Raw genomic sequence first — 21,008 nt, forward strand, 5'->3', positions numbered from 1 at the left:
GGGAAGAACGTTCTGTGGATGCAGATCTCCAGTCCAGTCTTCTTCATAAATATGTGTGTATATCTCACTGCTTCTTCCATGTATGTTTCACGTGTCTTTCCTCTGTCTCCCCATGAATATAGCCATGACAGCTCCATATATTTATCAAGTTCTAGCCTTGCACTCATCAGAATTGAAGGTTCTTGGCATATAGTAACGTAAACAGAGAGCACTCTCAACATCCTGGAGATCAGATTTAATAGTGCTCACATCCCTAGATATTGTGTCCTTCAATAACACAATTAGCAAAACAAAGAATGTCTAGCATGTTAGACAGTACTTAGAGAAAAGAAAGCAGAGTATGTGGAGACACAGACATGGCGATTCCAGAGTCTAGAGAAAGCCCAACTTAATAGACTACCTGAAGTCAACACTCCATCCAGCCACCATTCCATCCACCCATCCATCCATCTGTCCATTTGCTCATTCATGCATTTCTTCATCTGTTGCCCTTACATCCATCAATTCATTTATTTATTCACTTACAGATTCCTTCATCAGTGGCTATTTCATCCAACCAACCAGCTAGACTTCCAATTGCCTATCCAATTATACGGAAATGTATGTGTTTAATATTTTATTCACCCCACCATTGATCTTTCTGTCTGCTCATCCATTTATACAGAAATCTATTGGCTCATTTACTCACACACTCATTTCCACATCAATTCATTTACTTATCTATCCACTTTATTTGTTCATTTACTTGTTCAAATATCCATTCATATAACAGATATTCACTACACTTCTTCATTATCCTCCAGCTGTAAGGAAAACAGTGGAAGTATGCACGAGGTGGTCAGAGGGGAAATTTCCAGCCTGTCACCAAATGTAAAATCTCAAATACGTTCTGCACAAGTGCTCATGTTCCTGGTAGAGCCTCCTGTTGACCCCAGAGAGCTTGCACAGAGCTCCAGGGACATCAGATAAGAGAAAAGAGTGCCAGGGCTTTATCACAACCTCATCCTACTAAAAGGGTGCTATCAGGCTTACCCTGTCACCTTGAACCAGTAATGAATAATGAACACCTTTCACAGTTAATATTCATCCAGATTGTCTCCATAGATCATTCTCTGGGTTCAAGAGCTTTGGGGCAACAGTAAAAAGGACATGGGTGAACTCAGGGCCAGAAAGGGAGGGTGAATTTTGCCCAGTTGACTTCCAAACATAGAGCAAGAGTGATCTACTAAAAAAGAGAAAATTAAATTGTCATGGGAAAATCCCAAAGCAAGATGAACATCTATGTGAAGTGGGTACTCGGCGTGGGAGGAAATGGATGGGAAGTTAACTGGCAGCCTTTAGGGACAGGAGTCAGGTCCTAGGAGAGGATATTCTTATTTAACCTAATATAGTCACCGTATTTTATCAGGGAGACATTGTAATCAATATAAAATACTATGGATGAAATAATTAATGTCGTTTTCTTTTGTATGAAGTCTTCAAACTCCTGTGGGCATCTCATATGTTCTGCGCCTCTCAGCTTGGAGTAGCGACTGTTGAGGGTGCCTGGGACACAAGCCACGAGTGGCCACTGAGCTGGACAAAGCTGACATCAGTGCATCAGGAAAACCATGGCTCATGGGAACCAAATGCAAGCAGTGTGGGTGAGGCCCACACATTCTCCTCCATCAGGAATACGGCCCACTGGTCCTTCACATGGAGCTAACCCCTTAATAACATGGTGAGCTTGTACAGCAAGGGTCTTTTGGAAACGTCTCATTTGTAAGCACGGGCAGTCCTAGGCAAGACAGATTCAGGACCTGCTTTTCATCAGGGGCACATGTAGACCACACCCTGGAGTGTGAGAGCCCAGTCTTTTATGTGTACTGCTGCCTGTCAGAACAGAATATACACCTATCACCAGCCCAATGTGTTTCCTTCTGTGAAGATTTCCTGGCTGGCCTGGTGGCAGGGCAGTTGCTCTCTGTTTTTCGTTGCCATTAAGCAAAAAAAAAAAAAATCACATGTGCCTTGGCCTCCTCCCACCGTCCCTTCCTTGGTTCCTGGGCTCCAGGAACTATTAGCGCATCTCAATCTCCTCTACCCATTGGTGTCTGGATGGAGGGTGCAGCACGCCTGCAATATTTACTGCACACGGCAGACAAATGGATCCTTGGAGCTGCCACCAGACAACTAAGACGCAGACATTAAAATGAATTACGAAAAAGTACCCTGTCATTTTCCTTGTTAGCCTCATCAGCCATCCAGTAAATAACCAGAAAGCACTTAGCGGGGAGGCAGGCTGTGTGTAAATAAGAAGACCCCTTTGTCACTGGCAGAGCTCCCAGAGCCAGACTAGAGAGGTTGGGGGAAAGTGAGGAGTTGGCCACAGAGGAGCCCGTGGCCTGGCCCATCTCCCCTTCACCTGATCCTTCCGAGGATGATCTGACTGGCCCCACACAAGCCCCTCTGCTGAGGGTCCACCTGCTGTTTATAGGCAGGAAGAAGACAACATTGCATTATCAAAGCAAATCACTTTGTTCAAATAATTGTTTGTTTGTTCATTTAGCTGTTCATTCACTCAAAAAAAGAGAAAGAAGGGGAAGAAAGGAGGGAAGAGAGATGGGAGGGAGGAAGGAATGAAGGAAAGATGGGGAGAAGAAGAAACAATAGAAGAAAGAAAGGAGGAAAGCAAGGGAAGGAGAATAGGGGGAGGGAAGGAGAGAGGGAGAAAAAAAGGAAGGAAGGAAGGAGAAGAAAGAGAGAGGAAGTGGAAGGGAAGCAGGAGAGAAGAAAGAAAGGAAGAAGGGAAGATAAGAGGAGAGAAAGGAGGGAGAGAAGAAAAGAAAGAAAGAAGGAAAGGAGGAGGGGCATGACAGAGATAGGGAGAATTTTAAGAGAATGAGAGATGAGAGCAATGTAATAAAAATCCAAAACAACATATAGAGAAGGAAGACAGAGCAGACAACAGAGCAGAGAGATATTTTTAAAGAAACATAAAAGAATGCATAAAATGATTAATCTGGGATTATTCATTATTACCCAGAATTTTTCCTTTCCACCATTAAAAAAGTAAATTTTGGTGTGTACACAAGGTATGCAGTAGGATATTATGAGATATATATATATATATATATATATATATATGTTATTAAAATGACCACCTGAGTTGAACAAATGAACATGTACAGGATTCGTTAATTACATCTCATAGTCACCTGCTGCTCCTCCCAAGGCAAGTGCACACCTGTCATCTATGGTTTTGGCCCTGACGTACCTTTTTCTAATGTTGTTTGTTAGATTCCCTCAGTGCTCACCCTGAGTATTTGCAACTTTGAATCCTGCAACATTCCTTCCCTCACCCTCCCACCCCAGCACCCTGATAACTCGTTTTTCCTTTAAGTTTCAGTGGGGTCATCTCTGCCTCGCTGGGTATTGAATGGACGACTAACATTCATCATCCCATGAGAAAAATACATTTTATTCCTGATAAGGTTCAGAGGTTGTTTTCATGACGCTAACAAAACCAGGCTGCTGACTCCATCAGGGAGGCCACCCTTTCATTTGAAGAACATTTTCACCGTATGCACATTTGATGATTGTAAGCAAGTCACATGTGTAACGTGCATGTGTCACGTATGCACACGTGTGTGCAGAAGTGGGCGGAGCATCCAGGCAGTGTGTGCTGAGTTTTCATTCTGTCACAACTAGGTGATCTAAATCCTAGGCAGGACAGGGAGTGACAGACATTCTCTGCTGGGGCCTGAGATGTTAACTTTAACCAAAATCTCAACATTTGGACCTTAAAACCGGGCCACAATCAGGAACACCATCTTCTCCATGCTGAGATGTGCCAATTAAATGTTTTCCGTCTAATTTGGGAAGCAAGTCGTTAGCATATCATTATTGATGGCACTTGTAAGCTACTGTTATTTTTTTTCCTCCTCTGAGGGGTGGGTGGGGGAAACAAATAAATCATAGCATTGGCAGCATTCGTTAGTTCATATAAAAATTACCATATCAATCACAAATCATTAATTGATAGGAACTGTCCTGCTCAAAAAGAGAAGGGAAGAAGGTTCTAAGCAATTGTCTGGCCCAAATGTGCAGGCTGCTGGTGCAATCTAGTATTGTTCCATTCCGATTCTTGCTAGTTTTTGAATCCCTGCTGTCTGCGTTGAGGCTGGTCACGATCCTCCCCACCAAGCCCTCCAGAGGTCCCCCGGCCCCCCACTTTAGAACAGTGGCCTTTTGACAGGGCTGCATGCTCAAGCAGGGGGCCTGCGCGGGCAGCCGGGTGGACAAAGGAATATATTTTCTGGGGAAGAGCCCTGGAGAAGTTGGGCAGATGGATCTGTGATATAAGCTCTTAATTAGGGCCGCCCCGCTGCTTGGCCCCTCAAGAGACAAAAGGTGTGTGTTCAGATCCCAGAGCTCACCTGCTCCAACACCCTTCACCCATTAGCTAGCTGAGAGCCTGGCAGCTCCCACCCGGAGCAAGCATGCAGCCTTTGGGAGGCACCCCCCACTCCCCGACCTCCCCCCCTTTTCTTCTGAGAGTGAAATCAGCAGTTTAGCAGGAAATATTCTCGGCTGGCAGATGGGAGAGGGCGGGTTGGCACATCAATAGAATCTGATCCGATGGTTAGGTAAGGCCACGGGACAAAGATGGAACTGTTCCAACCTCCCTCAGCCAGTGCAGAGACGACAGTCACCTCTTGCACCGAGGGGTGGGAGGGTGGAGTGGGAGGGGCTAGAAGGAAGCCAGCCCCTGCCGGGAGCAGACTCCTCACAGAGCATTTGCATGCGTCACTATCTTCAAACCCCTCACTCCCAGACAGACATGCCACGCCACCGTCGTCTCTGTTTCCATGTCAAGAAGTCAAGGCCCAGTAAGGAGGTGGTGGCTATCAGCAAACTAAGGAATCATGGACACTCATCTGCCTGTATCCAGTGCCCACTCTGTGAGCACTGGGGCAGCCCGACCCACTGCACAGTATACGGTGTTACAATTCAGATGCCATTCAGTGGGTGACTGCTGGATGCCTTTATGCAGACCCAGGATCAGTACCTACCCGCATGGCACAGACACAGATACCGAGGACCAAACAGGGGACAGGAGAGAGGATCAGAGAGGGACTGTGGTTTCTTAGAATCCACAACTGGCAACTGCCACAGTCAGTGCAAAACCCTGCCTCTCCCTTTGTGTCCCAAGCCCTCCCTCTACCCTCTTCTTAGGCCAGCTGGAATGAGAAACTGAGGCATAAAAGATCTATCTCAGACCCTTAAGTCATCCTAAATCCAAAGGAAGCCTGTGACTCCATGCAGGTCAACAGTGAAGTCCAAGCCGGAGTGTGGACAGGGCGAGGAAATCGAGGAAATCAAGACCCCCAATGAGGTCAAGAAATCACTCTCAACAACAGGGCAAAGGTCAAGCTCCGGGTCCTTTAAAGCTCAACTCAGAGCTGGGTCACATGCATACTGCTGCACAGAAGACCCCGGGAGGCAGGTCTCAGGACACAAGCTCTTTGTCCTCCTCACTCCTTTTATTGTTGTTGTTACCAGGCCCAGAGCAGGGGATCTTTTGTGAAAAGCTGCTGGAAGAAAAACAGAGACTCTCCCTTTCCCCCTCCCTCCCTCTCGTCCCCCCTCCCTCCCTCTCGTCCTCCCTCCCTCCCTCCCTTCCTTCCTTCCTTCCTTCCTTCCTTCCTTCCTTCCTTCCTTCCTTCCTTCCTTCCTTCCTTCCCTCCCTCCCTCCCTCCCTCCCTCCCTCCCTCCCTCCCTCCCTCCCTCCCTTCCTTCCTTCCTTCTTCAATTTAAATTTTTTAACTATTAAGTTTATAGAATAGTTGCAAGAACAACACAAACAATTCTTCTGTGTTCTTTACTCAGATTCCCTATCTTAACTTTTACCCACTTGTTCCATCCCTCTCTGAATGGATGGATGGATGATGACTGAATGGATGATGAATGGATGGCTAGATTGGCATAGACAAGTACAGACAGGCATCAATAATTAGATATAGATATAGATATAGGTGTGTACATATGCTCACACGATTATGAACTTTTCAGAGCCATCTGACGGTAAGTCTTAGACATGAGCTCCTTTTCTCAAAAATCAATGTGTGTGTTTCCTAAAACTAAAACCTTTCTCTTCTATCACCTAGTGCCGTAACTGAAATTGGATTAACACTAATATAATAATACTACGATCGAATCCACATACCTAATTCGAGTTTCGTCAATTGTCTTGACACTATGCTTTAAGAGTATTCCTGAAACTGTTCTGGTCCTAGGCCAAACAGGGCCCCCACATTTTATTTCACTGGCCAGTGTCTATGCTCTGAAATTGTTCCACAAACTTCCTTTGCCTCTCAGAAATTTGGCATTGCTAAAGAATATGGGACCATGATTTTGTAGAATGTCCTTAACTTTTAGTTTCTGGTATTTCCTGGTGATGAGATTCAGGTTGTGTGTTTTGGTGGAGACACCAAGAAATTGATTCAGGTTGTACAATACAGTGGGACACTGGATGTTTTGGAAGCACTGGTAGTGATTAGCCCAGTGTTGTTGGCTTCAACTTTAATCGTTCAGTTAAGTTAGCATCTGCCAGATGTTTCTACTACAGATTTACTCTCTTCTCTCTTTTTTTGCCAGTCCTTGAGCTCAGTGCCTGGATACTGTCCCTGAGCTTCTTTTGCATAAGGCTAGGACTCTACCACTTGAACCACAGTGCTACTTCCAGCTTTTACTGTTTATGTGGTGCTGAGAAATCAAACCCAAGGCTTCATGCATGCTAGGCGAGTACTCTACCACTGAGCTACCTTCCCAGCCCCCTTTTGTCTCTTTTTTAATTAATAAGTGTCTTTTTTCTTTGAGGTGGAGGAGGGCATGCAAATCCCTGTTTTCTATTATGTGGTGATGCTTGAGGCTTCCAGCCTGGATCACTTCTTACTCTTGAGAGTTGCCAAATGGTGATTTTGTAAGTCCTTCTTTCTTTCGTTTACATGTCTTAGCTGGAATTTTAAGGTAAAAGCAAGAGCTGTCATCTCATTGATAATTTGTTTCTTCATTCACTCATTCATTCAATGTCATAATAACACAGGTTTATTCTGTCCTACTTTGGCAAATAGGCTTTTGCCTGCATTTTTCTGTCTCAAGTGTTCTTGCAGGCACATTCTCAGTCTCTCATTCTCTCTTTCTCTCTCTCTCCCCCTTCTTTCTTTTTGCTGCCTCTCTGTCTCTTTCTCTCTCTCTCTCAAATAAATATGGAGTAAGTGGCAGAGAGTGCATCAGCTTGGAAGTCTGACCTCCGGAAGGAGACTGGCTGAGAGCGGGTGGGGCACAGGCCAGCGGCTGGAAGCTTCTGGGATAGGGTTCGCTGTCTCTCCTGCCCTCAGCAGAAAGGCTTAAATATCTCCTTCTTGGACAAACAGATCAATACAAGCTTTTTAACATCTTCAACGAGAGCTCATTAATGCTCTCTGGGTGTCCTCCTGTGGCTGGGCTGACCTGGGAGGAGCAGAGGAGGCTAAACTGCAGACAGATAATTATCCCAGGGACAGATAACACTTGAGATCAGCTCCTGGCAGAATGTGAATTGTTTCCCTAATTATTCAGGACAGCAGCTAGCAAGAGTGCAAAACTAATTGAAAATACATGATGATTTATTTGCGTTGGTGAGGCCCAGGCTCTGTGCTGGGTTAAATGCTTATAGAAGGAAATGCTGGGCACCCCTCTGTCTTTTGGCTCATGGCTGTGGCCTCTGGGGCCTGATGATGTAAAAGGATGAGAGAGAGACAGAGACAGAGAGACAGAGAGAGACAGAGACAGAGGAGACAGAGAGAGGGAGCACTTTCACAAAAGCCACATAAGAGAGGTGAGAGTTTGGAAGGAATTTTGAAAGACTCACAAGTCGCACACATCAGTGCCGATTTCATCCCTCTGACAGATGGCATTGTTGGAAATTGCTACTTGGGCTGCACTATTTTGCCCCACTCCCAGAGTTGCTTTTACAAAATGCTTTTACAAATATCCTTGGTCCGTAGGTGCTCCTGTACCTTGAGCTGTCCCCCAGGGTATCATTAAGGACCCTGTGCTTGCCTCTCTTCACAATCCGGTGTGAGCAAAATTTGTTTGACATTGGGAAAGCAGGCAAGGCCCTGTTTTACCTGCACAATGTTACATCTGGGGGACAGTGAGAATCCTGAGCATCTGATCCCTTTTGATAAAACTATTGGGGAACTCAAGGCACCATTTAGTAATGGCTAGTTTACAGTTTTGCTGCTTACACTGAAGTTGCAAAGATGATTTCCCCTAGTGGAGAATCTACAGTGATGTAAGCAGTTGGCTTCAGAGGTAACTGCAGAGTCCTAGTTCCTGATGCAACATCCTACTGGTCTCATGCAAAAGGATGTTCATCTTTTTCTATCACCTAGTGCCATGATTGAAATCAGGAGATTAACTAGTAATAGTTCAGGCTCAGTAGGCAAGGTAATCTCTGTTGCAAATACTTCAGTGGCACAAAAATGGCCATTGACAAGGCAGAAATGAGTGAGAGGGGCGGTGCCCACACAAAACTCTTATAAATGGTGAATGTTATCCAATTCTCATGTATCACAAAATATTATTATGCTTTTTTATTTTAATAGACTTTTTCATTGTGTGTGTGTGTGTGTGTGTCTGTGTGTGCACACATGTGTGGTCCTGGTACTTGAACTCAGGGCCTGTGTGCTGTCCCTGAGCTTTGTTACTCAAGAGTGGCACATTACCACTTGAGCCACAGCTCTACTTCCAGCTTTTTTTGGTGGTTAATTGGAATAAGAGTCTCACAAATGTTTCTGCCTGGGCAGACATTGAACCACAGTCCTCAGATCTCAGCTTCCTAAGTAGCTAGGATTACAGGCATGAAGCTACTGGTACCTAGCTTCTTTTTAATAAATTCTCTAAAAATATAAATAACACTTGTAGCTTGCATGTGTACAAATAGGCAATAGGTTGAGTGTGGTTCCTAGGACACAGTCCTACAGAGAATCATAGGCAGGAGGTAGAAGAAATCTATGTTCTTGGGGCTAGCCTGTCCTTCTCTGGGAAGTGCTGAAGATGGTTTATATGTAATGGATGAGATATACAGAATTACAGGTACACCAAGGTTGGTTACCCCACACACACTGAATATTCAGGCTTGTAAGCACAAGCAAGGCTGAGAACAACCCCACTCACTATGAGGGGAATGAAGTTGCCTACAGGCTGCCTTCTCAAATATTCTCCAGTACCTTGTCATTATTGTGATCTCCAGGGAATGGCTCCTGTCATTCCGGTAACAGTGATCAGCATCTTTGGGATCTGCAACCTATTCCCAAAGATCCACGTGTGGATGAGTCTTCCACTTGATGGTTTTAGAAGATGGCAGAACTCTGGAAGTGTTAAGTCTTAGGTCAGCTCCATCGTAGTGGATTTGGGAAATTTAGCCCTCTTCCTCTGTTTGCTTTGGATAAAAAAGCATCTCCTAACCCACACTTCTATCATAGCCTTCTGTGTCACCCCAGGCCTAAAGCACCAGCCAAGCAACCATAGCCTGGAAGCTCTGAAACCATGCTTCAAAATAAACCTGTCCTCCTTTAAATAGATGATCTAGGCACTTTGTCTCAATGGCAGGATAACATCATCATTGTTGATAGAATTTCCCTAGGTTGGAAGTTGGAAAGCTAACGAGAACCCAAAGAAAGGGAGTTCCCTTTCCAACACTCACTCCCCTCATTCATCGCCTCCATCACCACCAGCTCCATGGTGACCACCACAGCCATGTCTGCCAATAGTCACCACTGTTATAACCACAACTATTGCTACCACCAGCCCCTTACCTCCACCACCATCACCATAACCGTCACCACAACTACACAACTTCACCACAACTACATCGATGACTATGACCACACAGTCCTCCACTTCACATCAAGAAAACCACTGCACTACTAGCATAATCACTACCACCATCAACATCACCTCCACCATCAAGAAAACCATAGCCACATCTACCAATATTATTCCCACCCTCACAATCAATACCATCATTACTATTACCAACATCTGGGTACCATCGCCTCCACAGCCATCATTATAACAATTCCTGTTGACACTGTCCTTCCCAACACCACAACAACCACTACCAGCATCAGAGCCACGACCTCCACCATCACCACAGGCACCACCATCACCACATCATCCAGTGCCATGATTACCATCCTGCCAACATCATCATTGCTACAGCCCCAAGTTTCTCTGTCACCACAGATCACCATAGCAACCACCAACATCATCCCCAAACCTTCACCATCACCACCAGACTACTACCATTCTCCCAGTTTGCCACACTCGAGATTTTAAGAGAACTGTGACTCTAAGTTTTGTTTAATACCAGTTCCCAAGGACATGAGATTCTTTGTGCTTTCCCTCTCCCTCTCCATTGTATCAAAATCTAAAAGCATATCTTCAGCTTACTCCCCGATTCCACTGCCACTTCTCAATCCAAGGAAATTCAAATGTGAATAGTAGTTCCACAATGTACTCTGTATATATAACAATGAAAAATATACCCATGCCAATGGCAAATCACAAAGAAATTAGATACATCATAGGTAATGGAAAAGATACCCTAGTAAAAACCACCTGTCAGGAATTTTAGATGTCAAACACTGTATCCCATAGTATTCATTTAAATATGTACAATATACATATATTCATCTTAGTTATGAAAGGATATAGAACGAGGAGACAGGGTGAAATAAAATGGATGCCAAAATGCTAACTCATTTTTAATCATATGAATCATTCATGGAAAATATAAAAATCTTGTCTTTATACTTGATTGCATTTTCCAATTGTTCTCTAATGAGAAAATACTACACTGATAATAAGGAAAAAGATACTTTGCAAAAAAGATTAAAGTATTGCCTTCTCTTTTGCAAAAGGCAATTTTTAAAATGTCACCTCATCAGAGAAATTCTTTTTGAATTTGTTTGGAATCCTGCATGAGCCCTTCTTCTTTCCCATGGCATGCTACTTTCACTTATATTAGACCATTCTATATTCTAAGATGCATCAAAGAGATTTGTATACATTCTTATATCTGCTTAGGGGGGGTGGTTCTGAGCTTCCATACATTAAAAATGTCAAAATTGCACTGGGTATTAGTGACTCACATCTATAGCTACTTATTTGAGAATGGCAGTTTAAAGTTATACTCTCATCTCCAATTAACTACCAAAAAACTGGAAAGGGAACTGTGGCTCCAATGATAGAGTTGTAGCCCTGAGCAAAAATGAAGCTCAGAGACAATGCCCAGGTCCTGAGTTCAAGCCCCAAGACTAACACACACCAAAATTCAAAATTGCCTTCTTTTCTTTCCTTCTCTTCTCCTTTTACAAACGCTTGTCGAACACCTACTATAAGCCAAGTCGTATTCTAGGTTCAAATCTCTCATATGGCCTAATGGGAGATGCAGACACCAAGCAACTGGGACAGGAGAGAAGCTACAGTTGTCTTCAGTTTTCTTCTGCCTGTAACAGCACCCAGCAGGCCCCAGCTGGAAAGGAGGTCTGCTGATGAGGCCTGAGCCCTGTTCCCCAGCCCTGGGCTTGGGTTTCACAGGAACACCCATGAGAACACCTGATCCCTTTCCCTCTGCAGCTCTCCTGGGAGCACGGGTGAGGGTGGCGGCATGAACACCTGTCCACGAGCAGCTGGCCTGGTTTCCCACTTTGGGGCTAGACAGGCCACTTCCCTGCCTACAGATGGCTATGGAAACAGGTTCATTGACACCATTCTGACCAACAAGCCCTCTGGGGCAGCCCTGGGCTACTTTGAAAACTAGAGGAGCTGTGCAGCCATTTGCATGGAAGCCTAGTTGTTCATGCCTTTGCCCTGGTGTGAATTCACCTCCCTCTCTTCTCTCTGACAGCCAGAATAAAACAACAAAAGCACCTCAGTTCTTTGCCTCAGACACGCAGAATGAAAGCAGCAACTGGTCCAGCTGAAACATCAGGCCTCGTTTTTTTGTGGGCTTGAACTCGGGTCCTAGGTGCTGTCCCTGAGCTCTTTTTGTTCAAGGCAAGCCACAGCCCCACTTCTGGTTTTCTGGTGATTCATGGGAGATAAGAACCTCTTGCCTCAGCTGGCTTTGAACAGTGATCCTCACATCTCGCCCTCCTGAGTAGCTAGGATTATAGGCATGAGGCACCAGCACCCAGCAGGCTTCATCTTTGAAACTCCAAAAGTCACTATAGACTTTGTTTGTGTATAGATAACTCTACCTCAAAGAAATGTACTTAGCCCAACAAAATAGAAACACATAAAGAATTCACAAAAGGTAGAAAAGATTGTAGGCAAAATAGCCTCCAGCTGGATTTAAAGGGAACACCCACAATCCCACATGGAACTCTTCACAAAATGAGAGACATGCATGGCTTTCCCAACATGGAGACAGGCTTGCTTACACCAAACTTGGCAACCGTAAGATGAATAAAATTTCAGCTCTTTCAGCAAAAGAGGATGCAGAAATGGCTACTGGAATTCTTGAGATGGGAAGAGTATTCTGGTACTTGTCTGTATTCACTAGGCTTAGGCCAGTGGCTTTCACACCCTCCAAGACAGCCAGTGCCCAGAGACAGGGCCACTCAGGGAAGTTCTGAGAAGAGGAAATGAGGCACTGAGTAGAGACATGAGTCCCAGGCCTGGTGGGCTGGAGGAGTACTAGGCATCTGATGGCACGTCCTGGTCCTGAACTGTCTCAGCGGAGTCATGGGCAGGTTAACAACAGCGTAGAGTTGGAGAATGCGCTCTCTGGTGAGCACTGAACAGCGGCTCTACTTCATGTATTTCATTTGTTCCACGGATTCAGGTCCAGGCCCAGGGAGGCTTAGGAGTTGGACAGGTAGCATCCTATGTCATCATGTGTCCGTATGTGTGTCTGGGTATGCATAAAAGGGCTAGGAGTCAGGTGGAAACGACAGCCAGTCTGTCCCAACTGATTCCCGCTCAGTGACTGGTCAGCTGCAGCAAACCACTTAGCTTTCTCCAGTAGGTTTCCTCAAATATCCCCAGATATTGTTGGTTGTGTGGAGAACTCAGGATAAACTGTAGGAAGGACAGAGTCCTGGAAGGTTGATGTGTGTGTGTGTGTGTGTGTGTGTGTGTGTGTGTGTATGTGTGTGTGTGTGTGTGTGTGTTTGTGTGTGTGTGTGTGTATCACATGTATGTCAATATGTTGGGGCCATAGACTTATGGTTAGATCTGTCCGTAGACATTATTCTATTCTCAGTGCAGGGTGGGAGGGTCCAAAGTGGGGAGATTGGTCTTCTGAAATATTCTTTTTTATGTTTGTGGACTTACTTTATTTGGTTTATTGGTTATTCAAGTGTAATCTTAAAGAATGCATTCAAAAAAATAAAAAGATAAAATTTTCTGTATAACAAAATGCATTCTCTCCTTAGCTCCTTTCCTTCCTTCCTTCTTCTCTTCCTTCCTTCATTGCTTTCTTCCTCCCTTCTTCCCTTCCCTTCCTTCTTTCCTTCCTTCCTTCCCTTCATTTTTCCTTTCTTTTTCCTTTCCTTCCTAGAACATGTAAGAATAGAAGTATGATGGGAAAACTGCTTTATTTTCTCTGAGAGAATAGAACCACCTGGGGACAAGAGCTCCTGGGAACACAAAGGAGGAGACAGTGAGAGGAAGTCCCTGGTGCAAGCAGATACAGACTTCCGCCGCACTGAGTGGGTAGCGCTAGGAAACAGACAGTGCATCAAGGCAGTAGCTGCAGGATGGTCAAGGCCCTCTGTAGGTTCAGTTTTGTGTGGCCCTTCCATGGGACGCAGTTCTCTTGGGGCATCCACAGTGTTTCTTTAAGTGTGGTTAACCACAATTAGTTGGTCTTTAATTAGTACTGTTTTGGAGTAAGGATGTTGGGTGGTGTTTACTTTGCACATGGGCAGTGGGTAACAGGTGAAATGTGGTGGGGTGGACAATGGGCAAGGAAGGAAAGGGGGAGTGTGCTTCCTATCCATCAGTCAGCAATGGAGAGCCTCCAGAAAGGTCTTTGGTAGAGGGGCACTGGTTTTCTGCAGGAAGTACTGAGGCCGGGGTCCTGAGGATCTCTTAGGACAATTCCTGGATCCCTGTGTGGTATACACTTATCCTCTGAATACTGAATTGAAAGTGATGGATTGCCTCAGCCCACCTTGAAACAGATGTTACCATCTATTTGTCCATGCAAGCCCGAGTATCCCACAAAGTTCAAGTGCTGGTAGTTTTCCCCACCATTTGTGAAACATGACAAAGGTTTGCTGTGTATCAAACACACTCAGCTGGTTTGGGATTCCATACTGTCTGGTGGTGATGAGAGGGACACAGGGACCTGGGGCTCCATGAGACAAGTATACAATAACTGGTAGTTGGCAAAGACACTCAGAGAAGTTCCTTTGAATCACACACTAACTGATGTCAGTCTTAGAGGTAAGACATCTTGTGTTTACAGAGGTCGACCAGTTGGTCCAAGCTGCTCAGCAGTGGAATGATTGATAGTTCTTTTGGTGATTTAACAAATGCCCCAAACAAGAACAGTGACAGCTCTTGTCTTGTCCTCCCTCTTGGTGCCTGGACTTGTGCTGGACACTTCAATGTCTACTCAAGCACCCAATGAGGCTCAGATCACTGAATGACACATGGCAGAGCAAGTGGCTGCCCGCAGCTTTTATTTGACATGCGCCCCAGGTCCCAGAGATTTTGGCTTTGCTTTAACTCTGTGACTTTTACCCTTCTGTCAAAGGACTGGGTAATTCCAGACAGAAACTGAGTCCTTCTCAGTGTGTTGCTTATAGGCAGATTACTAGACAGAAAGAGGGTGACCTTCTCACCCCCACAGATGACTGTCCTCCAGGGACACCATGTCCCCACTTCTGAGTCCAAGACTGAGCTCCCCGAATGCTTGCTTACGTTGTTCTCTTCTTATTTTCCTTCCTTTTCTTGCCACTTCCCCATAGGCTCCAGGGCTCCTACTCCTGACACCTGCTTGGGCACAGAGGCAACAGTATAGGTTGACTCATCCTGCATCCTGTTTGCTGACACTCGGCTCATTCCAACACAACTTCCCTGGGGAATCTGCCTCACTTGCTTTTCCACAGAAAGCTCCCCTGGTGGCGATGACTAACTTTTCTTTTGATCACCTCCCTGAGCAAAGAATAGGGCTAAAGTTCTGCCATGGTGGGATTCTTAGGAATCGGGCACTGATGGAGATTTGGAGCAGGCTTCTTGTTAGGAGCCAGGATGAGGAAGGGAGGGAGATAGATGAGGGGAAAGAGAAAGTGGACTGTGATGTTGACCCGGCTCTGGCCTTATTGCAGGACAGGCTGGCTTCTCTGACACCAAGGATATCCCATCTGGCTGATGTCCTGGATCCGGTACTTCTACCTGACCTGCTCACCGAGGGAGTGTTGGTCTTGGAAAGGTGTGCATGTGGACTGGGATCCGGGTGCTTTCTGCCGAGTCTTTCCTGGCATATGTATCTAGGCCACTTCTCTCCATAGCTATCACAAATCTTTCCATGTATTAATTTTCCTTAATTTCCAACCACAACCCTTGGAAGTAGCCTTTACAGCTCCCAATTTCTAGGTGAGGAAATTGAGCCCTCATCAGAAGTTTGCCCATGGTCAACTAGACAGTAGGTGGCAAAACCCAGAGTTTGTCTATAGGTCTATCTTATCTTCAGAACATATAACTGACCAGGTGCCTTAGATGTCTGGGTCCTAGGTTTCCAGAATAGGCCTTGGCTTGCTTCTTCAGGAGTTACTATCATCTGCCATGTACTTGTGGGCAATCTGCCTCACTTGGAGTGAGAAGAACTATAGCCCATTGGAGCACTTCCTGAGCCTTCCCTGGAGGCTGGGATGAGGAAGTTGCCTTTCCCCATAGTAAAATATTCAAAGCAACCCCTTGAGCAAAATCTCCAAACAACCCAACTCCCTCTTCAGACTTCCAGACAAATCCATCTCATTACATTCCATCCCCGGGGATCAAAGGATGGTTTCTTCCTCTCCTGCCCCAGAGGGAAAGACACCTGTGCCCTGGGGTCTGGGTCCCTTGCTGGTCTGTGGAAGCCTCCTGCACCTCCCCCTTGAGGAAAACAAGTAGTTCTGCCCCCAGAACTTTCTAGAGTTGAGGGAATTGAGCCCAGAGGGATTGAGACATGCTCTCAGTAGGAGGAGGGGGCATGCATCTAGCCAGGGCATTTTTTTTGCTAAATCCAGCTTAATGTCTTTATCTAGCTTCAGAGTCACATTTCGCGGCATTTTCCAGCCACTGTGGGAGCTTACATAAACACATGATAAATAAATCATGCCCCACCCCCTCCATGTACTATCGTCATGGATCTATTCAACATTTCAGCCTCTCCAAGCACCTGTTCTGACCAGAACATCCTCACTTCACATCAACTTGTGTGGGACCCAGATGTCCACTGATCCCTGCACACAGCCTGCTGCCTCTTCCTGTGAAAACCAGGCAGTATGTTCTGAGAGAGGAGAAGGAGGAGAGGAGGGGAGAGGAGGGGAGAAGAGGAAGGGAATCAGAGAAGGAAGTGGGGGAGTAAGAGAAGAAGAAGAAAAAAAAATCCATGCTGCTATTTTTGTTGCATTTTCAAATGCTATTTTAGTGCGGGAATTTAATTACACATATTTTCATCATTTCTTGTACTCTGACATATTAATTAAGGATGCTCTAATTCAGTTTCCGTAGCACCCGTTGGTTCATACTGTAAAAACATTTTTACCATTTTTGTACAAATAGAAATGAAAAGGTAAAGGTAGCAGTGTTCTTAGCTATGGATACATGTGTGCCCCTCCCTCTGACACCCTCTTCTCTGTCACCAAAAAGTTGAGCTCCTCATTATCTTATAAACAAATAAATGACACCAGCTTCTGCTCATGCTCCTACAGGTGGTTTCTGTATGTAAAAGAAAATTAGTTCCCCAAAGCTGCCTTCTGATTGATTGTCAGTCCTTCCTAGGGATGTGCAGATATGAGGACCTGTGCGGTGAGGGTCCTATAGGAACTCCCTAAGGGACAGACCGAAGGCCACCGGGATGCTCTCCCAGATGTTTTCCACATCTGAAATTGTCCCTCAACCTATCACATCTTTTACCACCAAGCCCAAAAAGTATCCAGGGTTCAGTTTTATCCTCCCCATGTCACTCCTAAAGAAAACAACCGTGTTTTTGTTTTTTACTAGAAGTCCAGTAATATGTCCAACACCATGCCATGGATTAGTAGGGTGGGGTGGAGGGTGGGTAATTCTGCCTAAGCTGGGAAATTCCAAAACATGAATGATGCCCATGTTCAGATGCTGGAAAGGATGTCACACACAGAAGCAGGGATGCCCACCACGGCCCACTGCGCACGCACACACTTCTCCAGGTGCGTTGCTGAGCACTGATGAGGGCTAGCCAGGCAACCAGGCATGGAAGGCCTTTCTACACCTGTCCTGAAGTGAGAATTTCCCAGATGACATCACCGAGGCATAAGGAAGGGGTGGGAGGAAGGGGGTTGTCCTGGGAGGGCAAGCTCTCGACAGGAAGCTGAAGGGGTGCATTGTGGTCTAGATGCAATGAGATCTCAGGCAGCCTTAGGGGGCAGCAGGCATGAAGAAGGAACTAAGATGCCCCTTGGTGGCCCAGGTGGAACTGAACCAGCAGACATGGAAAAGGAAATCTCTACCGTTATGATACAAGAGGGAGAAGGGAAGCGAGCTGATGTGACAGGCCTCTGGGGCTTCTCAATGCCATGGTGGAGTGGGGTTGGGGGAAGGAGGGAATCATGCGATGATAGGACCAAATGTGCAAATGTATGATTCGGGAAACCTACTCTGGCTTCACTTGGCCATCACTTCTTTCCTGGGCGCCTTGGACTAGATCTCATTTCAAATGTCAGATCCATCGATTTATGTATGTTTCTTGGCATGGCTTTGCGTTTATTCGGTATTTCTTTTCTCCAGATCTCCTGCTCTGTGCTTTTGTTGTTGTTGTTGTTTAGAAAACTTAGTCGCAGTGTGCCTGTGGGGAAAGCCCCAGATCAAAGCTGAAATTCATCAGTCATGGAAGCCAAGGTCCACCCTGCCCTGGCTTCAAACAATAGTCTCACTTTCTCTTTCCTCCTAACATAAATTCAGACCAAAGCCATATACACTGTCCTCACAGTGTCTGCTTTCTGGGCTACCCAGATGAAGTCCTTAGACCAGCTGAGCTCCTTGGGGATCCACACTAACCCCACGGTGCTCACAGTCCACACGTCAGCCTCCTCCACCATCCTCTCCACCATCCTCTCCATCCTCTCTGCCCACCACTGCTCAAGCTGGCCTCAGAGCTCGGTCCACCACCGTCACACACACTTGCTGTGTGACTTGTCATCTCTCCTCGTTTAAATGGCCAGTGACCTCCCCCGTCCAGCTTCTCTTGTGACCAATCAGTGGGAGGCAGCTCAGTCCCAAGGCCTACCACATGGACAAGGTCTCACAAAGGTCTTACTAACCCATTTCCTGGACATTGTCAGGGTCCCACTTCATTGCTTCCACCTCTATAAGGTGACGTGGGACAGCAAGCCATCCATACTAACATCGCAGAAGACGCAGGCACTGTGGCCTCTGGAGGGATTTACGGCAAGGAAACCGGCAGCGGTATCCAAATCCACTGCATGGGAAACAGGGAGCTCAGGTGTCTCAGTGTCCAGCTCTCTTCCAGGTATCTCTGTGGGGTGGACTCTCACACCTCTCTGCCCATTGTACCTTCAGTCCCTCCTGACAAACTAATAACACTGGAAACAAATCGGCTGTAGAGGTAAGCTTCCAGCCATGAGCTGGTCGTTGAAATGGCCCCCACGAGACCCTAGTAGGAGGAGTGTCCCCATCATGGTAGAATTGTGAATCAACAGGGCCCCTCTTCAGGAGAATCTGATGGGAGGGTCCAGAGGAAAACAGTTGGTGGAGGGAGATGCAGTAGAGTCAGCCAGAAGACACAGAACCTCAGAAGAAGTCACCAGCAGCCAAGACGGACAGGTCACGGCCCCAACATCCCAAGGCCTGCAGAGCTGCCTGTGAGAGTCCTTCCACATTTCCATTTTAGGAGAACACATACACTGTGAAAACAGACCTTTACCGATCAACCACCCTGGTCCTGTCTGCACTCCTCCAGACCCCAGAGGACCAACACGCCGTCCTGCAGGAGGACGGAGAACAAAAGGGTAACGGCAGAGAGCTAAAAGTGTGACACAGAGAGGGAGGAGTGTGACAGAAATGCAGCCTGGAGCCAGGGACGGGACAGACAGACAGACGTGAGCTCTCATAAAGGTCACACATTCTTCCTCCGCGTGGTGTGGGTGGCGTGTCAGACTGGCAGAGGTTCAAAAGGAGCTGATCTACACACAGCCTGGGAAGTCCAGATGCCCTGGATTCAGACAGAATGAGGCATTAGTCCTATGAACCCCAAATGTGAACAATAGCCCCTCACTCCTGCCCAGCCCTCACCCCAGCCCAGCCCCTTACTCCCTGGCCCAGCCTTTACCCCTACTCAGCCCCTTACCCCTGCCCAGGCCCTCACCCTCACCCAGGCCCTCATCCTTACCCAACCCCTCCCTCTGCCCGCCCCTCACCCTTTGCCCAGCCCTTACCCCTGCCTGGCCTATACCCCAACAAGCCCTTCACCCCTGCCCAGCCCTCACCTTGCCCAGCTCCTCACCCCTACCCAATCCCTCCCACCACCCCCCATCCAGCCCCTTACTCCCTGGCTCAGCCTTCACCCCAACCCCTCACCTCTGCCCAGGCCCTCACCCTCACCCAGGCCCTCATCCTTACCCAACCCCTCCCTCTGCCCACCCCTCACCCTTTGCCCAGCCCTCACCCCTGCCCAGCCCTCACCCCTACCCCACCCCTCACCCTTCCCAGCCCCTCATCTCTGCCCCCTGGCAAAGCGGTTATGCATCACATCCTTCCCTCCAGGGCCAGCAAGCGGAGGCCTCTGGCTCCTTTTACTTCCCTAATATACTTTCATTCAAAGCTGGAATGAGGCTTAAGCTGCTGATAGCACGTCTGGACCACTCTGGAAAGCAGGGCTGAGGGCTGGTGCCGGAACACTGGCAAAGGGGGATTAGCAAGTCTGGCTGAGTTCTAGCGGCAGCTCTGTGTTGCTATTAAGAGGGTCGGATTAATATCAGGTTTCGGGGATCTGGTTGCTTGCTGATACTGCTTAATTATCCAGATAAGTGATCAGCATCCAAGCATGAGTGACAGCATAAATCTTGGGGCCATCAGCCTTCCTTTCTCTGTTCTTTTTTCCCCTTTCTTCTTTCACTTTTTCTCCTCTTTTTATTTTGTGTTTATTTGGCGAGAAAGCATTTATTTATTTAAGTATCACTGAGATACATATTTTAAAGTGCTCATTAAACTTTCAACACCAACGCCGGCTGGCTTGGCTGTGTGGATTTCTGCTGTTGCTACTGTCATAGGAGATAAAGAGCAGTGTGTTCTGTGACCAAATGTGGGGAGTGGCCTCCTCCCCTCACTCCCTTCTAGATTCTTCTCTGCTTGAGAAAGGCTTGGGCCTCTGACCTCCTTACAGAATGGAAGCCAGACCCTGCATGGCATCACCAGCTGCCATCGCCTAATCCAGCTTCTAGGAGGCCAAGGTGTCCCGGGCCCACTCCAGGTGGGGCTGCCTGAAGCCTTCTGCCCCGGCTGGTAATTCTATATGGTGAAGACTCCTTTCATCCCTCCTCTCTGAGCCTTTGTTGTCTTCTTGCCCTGCCCATTTGGGCTCATTGTGTTGGTGCTGTGGCTCTGATGAGTGCTGTCTGGTTCAGAGGCTCCCACCTGAGGCCAGGATTAAGGATCAAAGGCAGGCCAAGCCGAGCTGGCCAGCCCTCCCTGCCTGCCTTCACCATAAACACCACTTAGGTCTCCTTCTCTGACCCATCTGTCGCTTCTGCTGGAGTCAG

This window comes from Dipodomys spectabilis, unplaced genomic scaffold (genome assembly GCF_019054845.1).
Source record: "Dipodomys spectabilis isolate Male_0828 unplaced genomic scaffold, ASM1905484v1 ptg000157l, whole genome shotgun sequence".
NCBI classification, from domain to species: domain Eukaryota; kingdom Metazoa; phylum Chordata; class Mammalia; order Rodentia; family Heteromyidae; genus Dipodomys; species Dipodomys spectabilis.